The 15,846-nt window shown below is 48.5% G+C and overlaps 1 protein-coding gene and 1 non-coding gene across 2 annotated transcripts in view; one reads left to right on the top strand and one right to left on the bottom strand.

Annotated features, from left to right (window-relative positions):
• Positions 1–15,846, bottom strand: part of LOC126480685 (importin-4-like) — a 110,248-nt gene that overhangs the window by 76,905 nt on the left and 17,497 nt on the right. The window lies entirely within an intron of this gene.
• Positions 8,614–8,688, top strand: Trnat-ugu (transfer RNA threonine (anticodon UGU)). Its single transcript has one exon. It is a non-coding gene; the product is annotated as a tRNA-Thr (tRNA).

Genomic DNA, 15,846 nt, shown 5'->3' on the forward strand with positions numbered 1-15,846 from the left:
TGGCACACAGCTTGTAGCCAGACTGCAAAAGGAGGTTCCTATGGAATATAATACTCTGGACCATATTTAAGCTCTGATAGGGGGTGATGGTTACAGAAACATCCCCCAACTTGTCACAAGCGAGTAATGCCCGTTACTGGGCAGAGGATGCTGTTTTTATCAAGACTGACCCAGAACGCATTTTGGACAAGCCCTCCACCTCCCCGAACATGTCCTCCAAATGCTCCACGAAAAACTGAGGCTTCATGGACATGAAAGATTTCCAATAAACTCTTGTACATACGAGTTACCGGGGCAAATAAGCTTCACTGCCATCCTTGGCCTGGCGTTCCTCCCATGGTGTGGCCGGGGAGGGGAATGTTTTGGGGTCATTTCTTAGCATTGAAATTAGACGTTGCCTGCTTAGAGACTGCTAGGGATAGACCACCAGCAAGAGATGACATACTATGCTTTATGGCATTTCATCTGCCCTGATGCCACCCGCTCCAAGCAGGGGCCCTCCCCACAGGTGCCACCCAGCCTCAGCAAGGCCCAACTGGCAGGACGGCCATTACCGGGAGCCCCGATGCCCCAGGGAGATGGGAATCTACCCCTTGGCATATGTGGGGAGTTAACAGTACAGGCCATCAGCAGAGGGATTCCCACGTTGTCAGCAGGATACAACCAACAGGGTACATGGCGGCCTCACCACAATGGACTAGCCAGCGTGCTGGATATGAGGTGCAAGGAATTCCATGGTCCTCGTCGGCGCAGAAAACGACACGTCATAGTGGGTGGAGGAAAATGCAGCCCAGAAGGTGTCCTCGCTCAAGAGATGGAGGATGAGCAGGACTGCAACGCCACAACGAGAAAGTGGGCTCAGTATCTCAATGCACTATGGACACTATACACCACGTAAGGCACCCTTCCCAAATTGGCTTGCTCTTCAGGAACAGTTTGAAAAATGGAGGTCAAACCCTACAGGGGATCATCACTTAAAGGCTGAAAGGTGTGAGACTCCTTTTAGTCACCTCTTACAACAGGCAGGAATACCTCAGGTCTATTCTAATCCCCGGGCCCCCACGGGGAAAAAGAAAAGAGGAAACAAACCAGAAAAATTTAGGGAAAAGGTGGGCAAAACCTGGTGTGCAGGCACAGTCACGGCTTCCATAACCAATGCCTATGCTAACTGAGGGGCTAATTCCAGAGGAAATTTCAAGGACTTATCAGAGTACAAACCGCCCTCATGAAGGAAACGTAGGACAGACTTCACCATGAAGGGTATTCTGCTAACACCCGAGACTCCTTGTCTCGCAGGGAAAATTACACAAATTAAAGACTGCAGATGGTTGGTTGGTTGGTGTTTAAGGAACCAAACAGCAAGGTCATCAGCCCCTTGTGTCAAAGGTGGTCCATTCGGACGGATTTACATATCACAAGAGTCATAACAACAAAAGGTAAAAGGCTAAAAAAACGCAAAAGTGCAGTCGTGTTGTCAATGGTGAAAACAAAAGAAGGGCAGTCAGCAATTTGGCAACCCCAAGGCTATGCTAGAGGCAGGAAACATCCCACCTCTGATGCAGTACAGGCAAGACCACCTGCTATTCAAAAGCGTTCAGCTGCTAGAATATGAAAGTGCGTATTGTAAAAGGAGACGAATGAAATCCGAAAAGCAATAAAAACAGAGTAAAAGGGAAAGAAAAGAGGATTTTGGCTAGGGAGGGGAGTCGGGAATCTCCAAACACAGCTTTCAGTGAGAGAGACCCCAACCCTCACCACCCTGCCCCTAATCCAGACGGAGATTAAAAACTTTAGAACTGAAAATAAAAACTACTTTCACAGAGGAAACTGAGGACCAGTTCCACGATCTGGGAATTGTCTGCCAACATTAAAGGTAAAGTGCGGGGAAGTCCGTACTTAGTATGTAGAGCCAAAAGAAGGGGCATTCCACCAAAATGTGGGCTACTGACTGGAAAGCTCCACAACCACAAAGTGGGGGTGGCTCATTACAAAAAAGAAAACAATGGGTCAGCCTCGTATGGCTGATGTGAAGATGGCACAGGGTGGTCGAGTCCTTTCGGGAGAGGCAGAAGGAAGAACGCCACGGGACAGGTGTCACCTTAATCGCACAAAGTTTATTAGACAGGGAGGGAGCCTCCCAAGAGTTGACGCATTACTGTGTGAAGTGGGATTTGATATGAAGCCGTAAATCCGTGACAGGAAGAGTTACAGAGAAGGGGGGTAAGTGATTGCTCCCCCAGCCAAACAATCAGCAAGCTCATTACCTGGGATACCCACATGGCCAGGGACCCAAAGGAAGTCAACGGAACAAGGAACATGGTGAAGATCAGCGAGATGGCCATGGATGGCTGAGACCAAGGGATGGCGGTAAAAACACTGGACAATAGCCTGAAGGCCACTCACTGAGTCCGTACATAACAAAACGCACTTGAGTTGGGACCGTTTAATGAAGGGCCTGGAAAATTGCCATCAATTCCGCAGTAAACACCCCACATGCAGTTGGCAGGAGATGATTTTCCATGCCAACAGAGGATGAAGGCATATCCCACATGATCAGCAGATTTAGAGCCATCTGTGTAATCATCATCATCATCATCATCATCCCAAAATTCCCATAAAATTCGGCGGAAGAAACAACGGAACACCATCGGGGAACAGAATCTTTCAGACCTTGGCTGAGATCCATTCGAATCTGGGGCCGAGGAACTAACCAAGGGGTGGGATGTTGGGGAGGGAACATGGGAGACAGGACAAAGGAGGAAGCTGAGAATCACAGTGAAGAGACGCAAGGCGGAGGCCAACCAGTAAACCCGTCCGAGGGCAGGAATCAGGTGGGCGACGTCCTGTGTCTGGGAACAGGATTGAATATGAAGGATGAGTGGGAGAGGAATGGACAGCAATTGCATAAGAAACCAGAAGCTGGGACTGCCAAACAAAATGGGGGGGGGGGGGGGGGAGATACCAAATTCAACCAGCTAGTAGGTAAGGCACCGTTGGCCAGACAGATACCACAATGGTGGACTGGATCCAGCCAGTGCAGTGTGGAAGGAGCAGCCGAACCATAAACTTGACAACCATAGTCAAAGCGAGACAGCGCTAAAGCCCGATAGAGGCGGAGAAGAGTGGAAGGATCCGCACCCTAAGAGGTGTGGGCAAGGAAGTAAAGGACATTGAGTTTACGGAAACATCCAATCTTCAGAAGTCTGATGTGAGGCAGCCAAGTGAGCTTGTAGTTGAAAAGAAGACCCAGGAAACGAAACTGTGGGACCACAGGTAATTGTTGTGCGTCAAGGTAGAGCTACGTATTGGGGTGGACTGTAATACGGCGACAGAAGTGGACCACCCGTGATTTTAAAGGAGACACTTTAAACTCTTGTGAGAGGGTCCATGCAGAGGCACACAGTATAGCACCCTGGAGCTGCCACTCTGCAGAGGCCATCAAAGAGGAACTAACCCAAATGAAGAAACTAACCACATACAGAGCATGGGTGACCAAAGGACTGACAGAGACCACAAGTCGATCTATAGCAATGAGGAAAAGAAGTAGACTCAATATGGAACCCTGTGGGATGCCATTCTCCTGGGTCCATGGAGAACAAAAAATAGTACCAACCCGAGCCCTGAAGGACAGATGGAACAGGAACTGGCAGATAAAAATCGGAGTGGGCCCCAAATACCACAAGCTGTGTCATAGGCCTTGCGAAGTTCGAAAAATACTGCAACCAAATGGCGGCGCTGGGAAAAAGCCTGCCAAACTGCAGATTCCAAGCGAAGTAAATGATCGATCAGAGACCGTGCCTCTCTGAAGCCACACTGGTAAGGGGACAATAGATCCCAAAATTCGAGGACCCAATTGAGTCGATGGGCTACCATCTGTTCAAGTAACTTGCAAACAACGTTTGTCAGACTAATTGGTCAATAACTTTCGACAAACAGGGGGTTCTTACCAGGCTTAAGGAAGAAAAGCATGATGCTATCCCTCTATTGAGAAGGGAAGTCACCCTGGAGCCAAATACAGTTAAACACCTGGAGAAGATGTTGCCGTTTTGGAGCATTGAGATGTTGAAGCAGTTGGCTATGAATGGAGTGAGCCAGGGGCCGTATCAGGAGGAGACGAAGAAAGTGCAAAAAGAAGTTCCCATTTAGTAAAAGGTTCGTTGTAAGATTCTGACTGACAAGGCGTAAAACATAAGGTGGAAGCTTTGGCCCGCTGTTTCTGGTGAAGGAAAGCAGCCAGATAGGAGGTTGATGCTGATGCTGTTGCAAAATGGGTCATAAGTTGTTCCGCAAGAATCAATGGGTCTGTGCAAAGGCCATCCAGGAGGTGAAGGCCCTGGAGGGTAGACTGCCGATGGCAACCTTGGAGAGAGGGAAGTGCAGCCCATACCCGTGACATAGGGACAGTAGAACTGAGGGAAGACACAAAGTGTTCCCAACATATCCGTTTGCTCCATTTGATTAATTAACAGGCTTTGGCACGAAGGCGTTTAAAGGTAATAAGATTGGCAACAGATGGGTGCCTCTTAAGGTGTTGCAAAGCTCGATGACGATCATAAATGGCAATGGCCTTACTAACCAAGGAACTTGCTGGTGGCGAAATGGTCCAGATGAGCACAGGATAGCAAGGCTAGCAGCACGAACAATCACATCAGACCCGTCACGTAGGAAGTCATCAATACAACCCGACAAAGAGGGAGAAAAAATGACCTGTGCAGCATATAGAGGCCAATCGGCATGCTGGAAAGACCAGCGAGGTAACCTGTCCATCAGCGAGTGGGAAGGGAGTGAAAGAATGAACGGGAAGTGGTCACTACCGCAAAAGTCATCATGTGGTGACCAGTGTAATAAAGGGAGGAGGGAGCAAAAAGAAAGAGAAAGATCAATGGCAGAAAAGGTACCATGATTGGCACTGAAATGAGTAGGGGAGTCATCATTAAGAAGGCACGAGTCGTGAACGAGAAGAAACTGGTCTATGAGAAGACCCCGACTAGATGGAAATGCACTTCCCCACAAGGGATGATGAGCATTAAAATCCCCGAGGAGGAAGAAGGGAGGAGGAAGTTGCTGAAGAAGGGTAGTTAAGGTAGCAGGTGTAAGAATCCTGTCAGGAGGAAGATAAAGATTGCAAACTGTGACCCCCGAGTTCACGTGGACCCTAATAGCAACCGCTTCCAATGTAGTTTGAAGAGGAATCCACGTGCTAGCAACACCCGTACGGACCAACGTACAAACTTAACCAGAGGCCCGCAGGTGGCCGACCCGATTTCGACAAAGCACGGAACCCACGGAGGGCCGGCGAGTGATAAGTAAAATGAGATTCCTGCAGAACCACACAAGCTGCAGAGTAAACCAAAATAAGGGATGTCAAGTCCGGAAGATGACAGTGATACCCATTAAAATTCCATTGGATAACCACAGGACAACAACTTAAATTTGGGGTGAACAGGCTAAAGCCAGTCATGCCGCCTGGTCACTATCTGTCGCCAACAAGGAGGGGGTGACATCCATGAACAGCAGGTCAGAGTCAGGTTGCGAAGGTGGGGACAGGAACTCTGGCGACACCAGAGGCTCCTTGTCCTGGGACTTATGTTTCTTCTTCTTTTGTGATTGAGATTGAGGAGGACTGTCCTGCAAAAAGGAGCCAGCTACAGCAAGATCTGGAACAGAAAGAGAGCGGGCGACCTGGGGGCCCACAGACTGGTTCTCGTGGTCGCCGTGTGGCAGCAGACCTTTGGCCTGGAAGGTGCCAGAAAGGGGGGTCCCGAGAGGGGAGCCCTTGACCAGCAGACGCCAAAGAAGTGGGACACTTCTCTGGCTGGGGAGGGTGTGGGAACTGCAGGTGAGGCGGGGGGGGGGGAGGGGGTGTGGGACTGGGGTAAGGAAGGGGGAGGAAGAGGTGAAGACGTAACTAAAACATAGCTAGATGTCATTGACACAGGACGAAGACTTGCACAGTTCTTACGAGCCTCAGTGTAGGTTAGACGATCATGGGACTTATACTCCTGTATCTTTTCCTTCTTATAAGCCGGGCAATCCGGTGAATGTGGAGAATGATTGCCTTGAAAATTAACACACACAGGAGGGGGAACAAAGTCATGGATTGGACGTCCACAATCACCACAGAGAAGGGTCTGCAAACAGTGGAAAGACCTGTGTCCAAAACACAAGCACTTAAAACACCTCATAGGTGGGGGGGTGGGGGGGGGGGGGGGGATGTACGACTTCACGTCACATCGATAAACCATGATGACCTTCTCAGGGAGGATATCCCCTTCAAAGGCCAGGATAAAGGCACCAGTATCAATACGATTGTCCTTCTGGCCCTTCTGAACATGCTGAACAAAGTGAACACCCTGACACCCTGCTGTCCTAGATTGTCCCTAAGTTCCTCGTCAGTTTGAAGGATGAGGTCTCTGCGAAAAATTACACCTTGAACCATATTCAAAGACTGGTGGGAAGGGGGGGGGGGGGGGGGGGGGGGGTAACAGAGACAGAAATTGTGCCAAGATGGTCACAGGCATGAAGAGCCGCAGACTGTGCAGCTGAAGCAGTTTTTATCAACAACGAACCCGACTGCTCCTTGCTCAGAGTCCACTTTGGCAAACTTGTCTTCAATATGTTCCACAAAAAATAAAGGTTTGGTATTGGTGAAAGTATCCCCATCAGCTCTGGTGCAAACCAGATAGCAGGGGAAAGGTTTCGTCCCTAACCAATGAGCCTGACCCTCCTCCCAGGGGGTAGTCATGGAAGGGAAGGCCGAAGGGACAGGAGAAGCAGCAGCACTAAAATAATCATTTCCATTCAAAGAGATGGCCGTAGAAGAATGGCCAGAGTTCTGGACCTGTATGAGTTTCATTTGCATAGCATTCGCCCTGATACCACCCACTCCGATCAGGGGCTCTCCCCACAGGCGCCACCCAGCCACAGCAAGGGCCGTCTGGCACAGTGGCCATTGCTGGGAGTTTCGATGCTCCAGGATGACAAGCAACCACTCCTGGGCTTACATGAGGTGGTCAGAGCTCAGGCACCAGAAGTGTGATCCCTGTGTTTTCAACCAAAAGGGTACATAGCGACTCCACACAGGCTGGCTACCATGCTGGCTATGGATCCTAGCATCAGACGACGACGTGAAGGAAGAGATGGAAGGAACTAGGAAAGCACACGCTGGAGACACTAGGTAAGGTGCTCTTCCCCAAATGATTCACACTACGGAATAGAAATTTAGTAATGGAGGTCAAATCCCAGAGAGGGATCAAGGAATGCTCAACGAAACCAAATCACAAAGCCAACATAACCAGGAGGCTAACAGGACTGGGCCAACAAACAAGGACACCAAGAGGGAGAGGAGCAGGCAGAGAGGAAGGGAAAGGAAATGCAGATCGGGAAAGGAAGGAAGGCTGCAATAGCTTGGAGCCCCACGCTCGCCACACACGTACTCACGAAAGGACCATGATCCCCCTGGGGGGAGGACGGCAGAGGACAATGTATTCCCACCTGGAGAGGCAGAGGGAAGAATGTCTTATGGTGTGAGTCTATTTGATGGCATGAAATTAGGCAGGGAGTAGCCTCCCAAAATTCAGTCCACGACCAATCACAAAGGGATTTGCTGTAAAGCCATGAATCTGCCCACAGGGGGATCGTGGCGAATGGGGGAGGGGGGGGGGGGGGGTAGGTAGCCAACCCTCTAGCCACATGATCAGCTAGTTAATTACCCGTGATACCTGCTTAGCCAGTAACCTGAAGAAAGTCGACTTAACAAGCAGCATAGCATCACCAAGATCAGCAAAAGGGTCATGGATGGCAGAGACCAAGGGATGGAGGGCAAAAAACAGAGTGATAGCCTGATGTCAATACGTAACAAAACTTGGGTGCTGGATGACTACTTAATAAAACAGAGGGCCTGATAGATGGCCAATTCCAGAGTAAACACTCCTACATGCCAGGCAAGAGACGGAGTTCCGTGTCAATAGAGGATATTGAGGCATATCCCACAGGATCATTAGATTTCGAGCCATCAGTGTGAAAAACAATGATATCCTCGAAGCCCCGTAAGAGTGTCTGGAACATAGAACAGAACACCACTGAACCTTGGAGGCTTTTGGACCCAGGAAGAGACTCACCAAATCCAGGACTGAGGAACTAACCAAGGAGATGGAGGTATGGTTGGAAGAGAAAATGGGGAAGAGGACAAGAAGGAGAGATGGAAATCATGGTGGAGAGAAGTGAGGCAGAGCCCAATGGGTAAACCCACTCGAGGGCAGGCAGCTTGTGAGCAAAGGCCCGAAGCCGCAAAAAGAATAGAATAGAACAGGACAGGTGCGCAGAGGAAGGGAGGACAATGACGGAATAAGAGACCAGAAACTAGAACCGCCAAATCGAAAGGCAAGGAATTGCAGCATCAACCTGAAGACTACCGACAGGTCTAGTGTGAAAGGCACCAGTGGCCAAATGGATACCCCATGATAGTGTCCATCCCCAATAGATGGGGCAAGGAAGTGAAGAACATTGAGTTTATTCAAGCAGCCAAACTTCAGGTGACATGGTTTAACAGAATAAGCTTGTTGTCAAAAAGAAGACCCAATAATATGAACTGGGGGGACCACTATCCTCTGTGCCCGCGGTGGCTCAGATGGATAGAGCGTCTGCCATGTAAGCAGGAGATCCCGGGTTCGAGTCCCGGTCGGGGCACACATTTTTAACATGTCCCCAAGGAAGTGTATCAACGCCTGCTTGCAGCTAGGGTGTCTATTTAATCATCATTTCATTTCTAGCAAAGCTGCATGGTCATCCACGGTAACTGTTCTTTCGGGAACAGATACTACCGTCATATATAGTACTCGGATAAAATATTAGAGAATATAGCATTAAAAATGGAAGCAGGAGTGCTCTCTCTCTCTGTACTGCACCAAAACTAAAATCCCTATGGGCCTCTCAAGTAACCAGGGTGGCGGGCGGTTAAAACCCTGGATTTGAGGTCGTACTGGCTCCACACCAAGTGACTCCAGCACACATTGCATGCAGATCCCAAATGGCATTGTGGCTCGTGAACAGTTGGAAAACAGGCATTACAGAGGTGGAGGAGCAACAGTATGGTGTGCGGGTTAAGCTGGGGCTGCAAGGAACTTACACGTCCAACACACCATGAGGAACTGGCGCTGGATGGTAAGTGGCAGTTCCCGCGCCTCGGCACAGATGCTAGGTGTAGGACTGGTACATTAAGCACCCTTGGCCAGCCGAATCCTCTCATGACAGACAGCACCAAAGATCTTCAAGTAAGAGGGCCTCGCTACCATGCAACCATAGTCCAGCTGTGAATGCACAAAAGCCTGATAAAACTGAAGGAGACATGCCCTGCCCTGCCCGTTCACCAATAACTGTGGCTAAGGCACTTTAATCCCACCTTTGCAGCCCACTCTAACCTCCACACTAAGTTTCAACTGACAGCTTGCTGTTGCAACACAGGAGGAGAAATAGGAAACAGCAAAATCTGTCTACAAATAAGGATCACTGTACCACAGATGTAATACTATTGATGGTTATGGCAAAGACAGTAACACTTACAACACTGCCCTGAGGAACCCATTCTCCCGCTCAAATCGATCAGACAGCTTGCCACCAACTTGGGTCCGAGAAAACTGCTGTGACATGAAAGACCCACTGATACAGTTGTGAGAGAATACATTGTCTTAAGTAGTATTGTATGTCTTACTTATATCTAAGAATATGCTGATACAGTGATGCTTATGGAGGAAAGCCTGCTGAATAGCCACCTCTAGGAGGGTCAGATTGTCGACAGTGGACCAAAATCTTTGGAACCCACACTGAGAACGGCTAAGGACTTGCCTGATCTCTAACAACCAGACCACACAATGGTTACTCTTTCGTTCCACGGTCTTTCCTACACAGCTCGTTAAGGCGATATTTTGATGACTTCTGGGACACGTGCAACCCTTTCCTGGTTTGAGGAGAGAGATCAGAACTGTCTCCCTCCACGAGTTGGGGAAGTTGCCTGTCTGCCATATTAGATTAAAACATTCAAGGAAGATTTCCTTTGATGCTGCTGGCAAATGTCTAAGTGTGCAGTACCTGATTTGGTCGTGACTGGGTGCAGTGTCATGAATCTCAGTCAGTGCCTATTCATGCTCCCACATGGAGAAAGGGGAATTTTAGACCTCAGAACTGTTGAACCGGAAGTCCAACTTTTCCCTCTATACAGTCACATGATAGCGATGAAATGCCAAATCTTTGCTTGTATTGACACTAGTTTGTGCAAAATGTTTGGATAGCGTCTGAGCATTGTCTCTGGGTGGTGTTTGGAGGCAGCTCTGTTTCAGCACTGTTGCTATCGGTTAACATCTGTTTACCGGAAATCCTCTGGATGGCTTCCCATACTTTTATAGAAGTGGAATGATTGATGGAGTCCAGGAACACTTTCCATGACCTTTCCTTACTCTCCCTAATGATGCGTCAAGCCTTAGCCCTGGCGACTCTAAAGGTCCTAAAGTTGTCTGCTGTCAGCAGGCATTTAAAATGCCTAAGAACTGCACGCCTTTCCCAGGTCATGGAACAGCACTCATCTGTCCACCAAAGTACTGGTCCCCTCCTAAGATGACCTGAGAACTGTGTGATGGAGGACAACGGTATGACAGATCACTTGTGTGATGTGGTCCACCCATGCTTGGACACTGTCGCAGTATTTGAACACGGCCAGCTGGCTGAAACCCATCCAGTTAACCCTGCTGACCATTTTGGGGGCTTAAGTTCATGTAGTGAGTCATTTAGTAGTTTAAGGCAGATTGGGAAGTGGCCACTGGAATGAAGGTTGTCAATGACCTCCCACTGAACAGAGTTGGTGAGGTTGGAAGGCCAGAAAGAGGGGTCAACAGCTGAGAATGACCCAGTAACAGAAGAGAAATATGTGAGAGTACCCATGTTGAGGATGAATAGCTCACGGGATGTCGTGAGGCCCTCCAAAACCCAACCCCGAGGGCAAGTATTGGTAGAGCCCCACAGGACACGATGGGCACTGAAATCTTCCAGGAGGAGGAATGGTCGCAGGAGTTGTGCTATAAGACCCCTGAAAGCCTCAGAGTCTAGTGCATCTTGTGGAGGTAAATACAGTGAGCAAACAGTGATCTTTCGATACACATGAATTTGAAATGCAACTGCTTGCAGGTCAGTAGCCAAGGGGAGGGCAGGAGTGGTGTGCATTAATGACAAAAAATGCAACATCTCCCTTGGCCCTTTTCCCCAATAGGTCATCCTCGCAGTATAGCACATATCCCTGTAGCATAGGGAGATCTGAATCTTTAAATGCATTTCTTGTAAACAAAAGCACAAGGGACATGCCTGCGCTAGGAGTTTCAGTTCCTTCACATGAGTCCTGAACCCATTCATATTCCACTGTAGTATGAAAGCCATGTCATCGGTGCAGTTTTAATTTACCCCTATCTTTGCACTGTGGAGGTGAAGCACTTTACGAAGGGGAGAGAGTGGAGGGGCTGCCTGGATCCAAGGCATCTGATTACGGGAAAGAATGATGTCTGATGGCGCTTGGGACAGCTTTTGAACTGAACATTGTGAGCCTTTCCTTGCACTCTGTCCTTTCGAGGGTGAGGGGGAATGGGGGCGTTGAGAGGCACACTGTTTTTCTTGTACCTTCTGGATGCTCGGTGTGGAACTGTTGTTGGTCTTCCCCGGTGCAGCTGTCTGGATTGCTTTGTCCTCACTCTTTTTCCCTTGACATGTACATGTGCAAGTACAGCTACTTCTGGTGGATAGAGGCACACTAGTGCATCTTGTCTGTGTCGAAGCGTCCATCTTGGAATTAGGATTCTGCACCAAGGAAGAATATGAGGTGACAAAGAGAGGGATTTCTTTGCTTTATATTCTTTTTTAGCTTCAGCACAGGGGATCCGCTCGGTCACTTATCTCCTGTATTTTGCATCCTTAAGCAAAAATCGGGCAGTCTCGGCTTCAGACTGGGCGGTTCCCAGAGCAGTTGATGCAGATTACTGGAGACCGGCTGTCAGTCCCAGCGTCACGAGCGACTTTTCCACAGTTCCCGCACATTGTTTCACCTCGATAACTCATGGTTGTATGGCCGAAATGCTGGTATTTATAGCACCGCATAGAGTTTGGACTGTAAGGCCAAACATTAAGTCAAAGTAACCCCACTATAAGTCGTTCAGTGTCAGAGAATTGAATGTGACAATGAAAGTGGCAGTCTTTTCAGTTGCCCCATTATACCTGTGCATTTGTTGCTCCACATCGACTATTCCCTGGGATGCCCATTCTTGGTTCAGTTCTGCTACGTTCACATCCAAGATATCTCGGCGTGTGACAATGCCCTTACTGGAGTTAAGAGAGGTGTTCATTCCAACAATGATATCATAGTCATCCAGTTTCTGCAATTTCTTAAGAAGGTCTATCTGCTTTGACCTGCTAGTTTCAACCAACAATGAGCCATTATGCAATCGTTTTATAGATTTTAATGTTGCAGCGAGGTCTTCCAAACCCTTATGGACATAAAAGGGGACACTTTTTCAAATCTCTCCTTCATCACCAGAAACACACTTATTCATGACTCCATGAGCTCTATTTCTGCAGTCCAAAATATTCTTTTTATCCGGAGGACAAGCCCCTCTCATTCTTTTGAATGAATGGGTGTGAATACACCCAAGCAGTGCATACTTCCCACCGGGAGGAGAGGATGATGATTTTGAAGGTTCCATCTCAGTCTCATGAGCAGCTAGGGAAATAAGGGTCCACTCAGACAGAGCCTCACATGCCTTAGTAAGCCTTATACTACTGAGGTGCGGTAGGTTCCTCAGAGGTTTCCCGCTAATGACTGTTCCCCTCAACAGCCATGCATCCCATCAATGTGCAGCACACCTTAAGGTAGAGTGTTTTCTTTTGAGGTTTATCCTGTTCTCACGATCTGGGCGGTCAAACCAAGATACCTGTTCCCTGAGACACACGACATTCCACCGCCGCACCATGCGGTGGCCACTGAAGCATGCCCAGAGCTTACGGTGACGGGGAATTGGTGGTGCTTACCAATCCCCAGTTCAGGAGCCCCTGGGTCACCAAGCCCATACCCAGAAAATCAATTCTGAGCCCGTGGGGGCTTAACAGAAATGCACTACCCTTGACTTATGGGGGGAGAACTGAAAACTGTTCGAGTGTGTTCACATGGAAGTGAACCAAATGACACCCTGGAGCTCTCGTTCCACAGAGGTCACCGAGTGGGAGCTAGCTGAAATGCAGAAACCATTCTCAGAGAGCAATGGTGACGAACAATCCTGTTGAAGCGACAAGTCCATTAACAGCGATGAGGAAAATGACACTTAATACAGAGCCCTGTGGAGTGCCATCCTCCAGGGTCTGCAGATAGCTGAAAACAGTGCCAAACTCACCTCTGAATGATCATTGGGATAGGAGCTGGCTAATGAAAATCTGGAGCAGCTCCTGAATATATTCCAGCCATGAAGTTTAAGTAGCAACCGATGGTGCCACACTGTGTCTTAGTCCTTACAAAGATCGAAGATTTCTGACAAGGTGGTGATGTTGAAGAAAGACCTGTCAAAATGCGGTTTCCAATTGAAGCAGGTTAACTCCAAAAGCCACACTCATACAGATATAAAAGGTCCTGAGATTCAAGGACACAACTGAGCCAACAAGCCATCATCTGTGCTATTAATTTGCAGGGGACACTGGTAAGGCTGACAGGCCGGCAACTATCAAGGGATGATAGATCCTTGCCAGGTTTGAGGACAGAAACCACAATGTCCCTGCACTGAGAGGGGAAAATGCCTTTGAGCCAAATACAGTTAAACACCTGGAGGAGACACTGGCATGGTAGAGGACTGAGGTGTTGAAGCAATTTGTTATAGATTGAATCGGAGCCAGGGCCAGAATCATGAGGAGGAGAGAGGGCCAGAAGCAGCTCCCGTTCAGTAAATAGTTCACTGTAGGATTCTGCCTGACAAGGGTTAAAACCTAAGTGGGAAGCTTCAGCCTGCTGTTTCCAGAGTAGGAAGGCAGCTGGATAAGAGGCTGACGCCAATGCCATCGCAAAATGGACGTGAGGTGTTCCAAGAACTGATGGCCCCATACAAAGGCTACCTGGAAGGGCTAGGCCCAGAAGGGAAGACTACCTCTGATAACCTTGAAGAGTGCAGAGTGTAACCCACACTCTTGAAGGGATATAAGAGCATAGGGAGGAGACAACATACCCATTTGCTCTGTTTGGGTAAGTAACGGGCTATGGTGCCAAGACTTTTGAAGGTAATAAGACTGGTGGAGGACATGTGCCACTTAAGATGTTGCAAGGGGGGTGGGGGGGTGATGATCACGGATAGCGGTGAAAATAGCCATGCCCCACCATGGAATTGGCTGATGACAAACGGCATCCCTCAAGTTGGGAACAGCCAATGTCAGCAACACAGGTTATCTTATTGGAGAGATCATGGATGACTTCATCAATAGAAATTGATAGAGAGAGTAGAAACATGAACTGGGAAGTATGTAGATGCCAATCAGCATGAAGAAAAGCCCAGCAGGGTAATCTTAGCAGTGAGAGAGGCAATGAGAGAATCAACAGAAGAGGTTACTATCAGAGGTCATTGTGTGGTGACTAGTGGGAGGAAGGAAGGAAGGAAGGAAGAAAGAAAAAGGGGGAGGGGAAGAGCATGTAAGATCAATGACAGAAAATGCCATACACAGCACTAATATGAATAGTGGCAGCATTGTTAAGAAGGTACAGGTCACAGTCTGCAACAAATTGGCTAATGAGAAGCCCCCAAAATACATTAGAAAGCACTAAATGTGATGGGCATTAAAATCACCAAGGAGGGGGAAGGGAGGGGGAGTTGCTGAAGCAGTGCAGTTAGGGCAGCAGAATTAGGTTGCCTTTCAGGAGGGAGACAGACATTGCAAACCATGACACCCGACTCCAAGTGGACCCGGATGGCAACTATTTCCAATGGGATACGAAGTGGGATCCATGTACTAACGAAATACATATGGACCTACAGGCAGACACCACCAGAAGCCCTCTACGGACCAACTTGGATCTGACAAAGCACGAAATGAATGAAGAGGCAGTGAGTGACTGTCAGTAAATGAGAATCCTGGAAAAATATACAAGCTGTTGAGTAAAAAGTAATAAGAAATTTGAACTCTGGGAGGTTATGGTAGTATACAGTGACATTGAATTATCCTGGAGCAGGTATCCAAATGGGAGGTGAACAGGCTGGAGTAAATCACGCCACCACATTACCATCTGCCACCAACAACAATGGGGTGACATCCATAAATACAATGTCAGACTGGTTTCAAAGGGGAGATGGTACCTCCAAGGGCATCAGGAGGGGGTGCTTGTCCTGAGACATCTCCCTCTAAAGCCAGAATAAAGGTGCCGGTATTGCTGCAGTTGCCGTTACAATCCTCACAAGTAAAACATAAAACTAATTAGCTGATGAGGCGTTGTCAGATAAAATTAGCGGCAAGTCCGGTAACCGAAGATTTCGTTGCAATTCAGTCAAAGTGAGACAGTGCACCAGACTATGTGTCACTGTCAACCGGGCACCATATCGACACTGAGGCGGGGCTTCACGGCGCAGGAGGTAACCGTGGGTCACCCAAGCATGGCCAATGCGGAGCCGGCAGAGAAACACAGAGGCCCACATGGAGGACTGCCACACATTCGTTGTCTCCTTAATGGCACACAGTTTGTTGTGCGTACTGAGACCATGCCATTCCATCTCCCAAGGCTGAAAAACCTAGTGATGTAAAAACGAATGCAGGTCAGTTATTGGAATACCGATCTCCATAAGAGGTTTC

This window comes from Schistocerca serialis, chromosome 5 (assembly GCF_023864345.2).
Source record: "Schistocerca serialis cubense isolate TAMUIC-IGC-003099 chromosome 5, iqSchSeri2.2, whole genome shotgun sequence".
In the NCBI taxonomy this organism is placed as follows: domain Eukaryota; kingdom Metazoa; phylum Arthropoda; class Insecta; order Orthoptera; family Acrididae; genus Schistocerca; species Schistocerca serialis.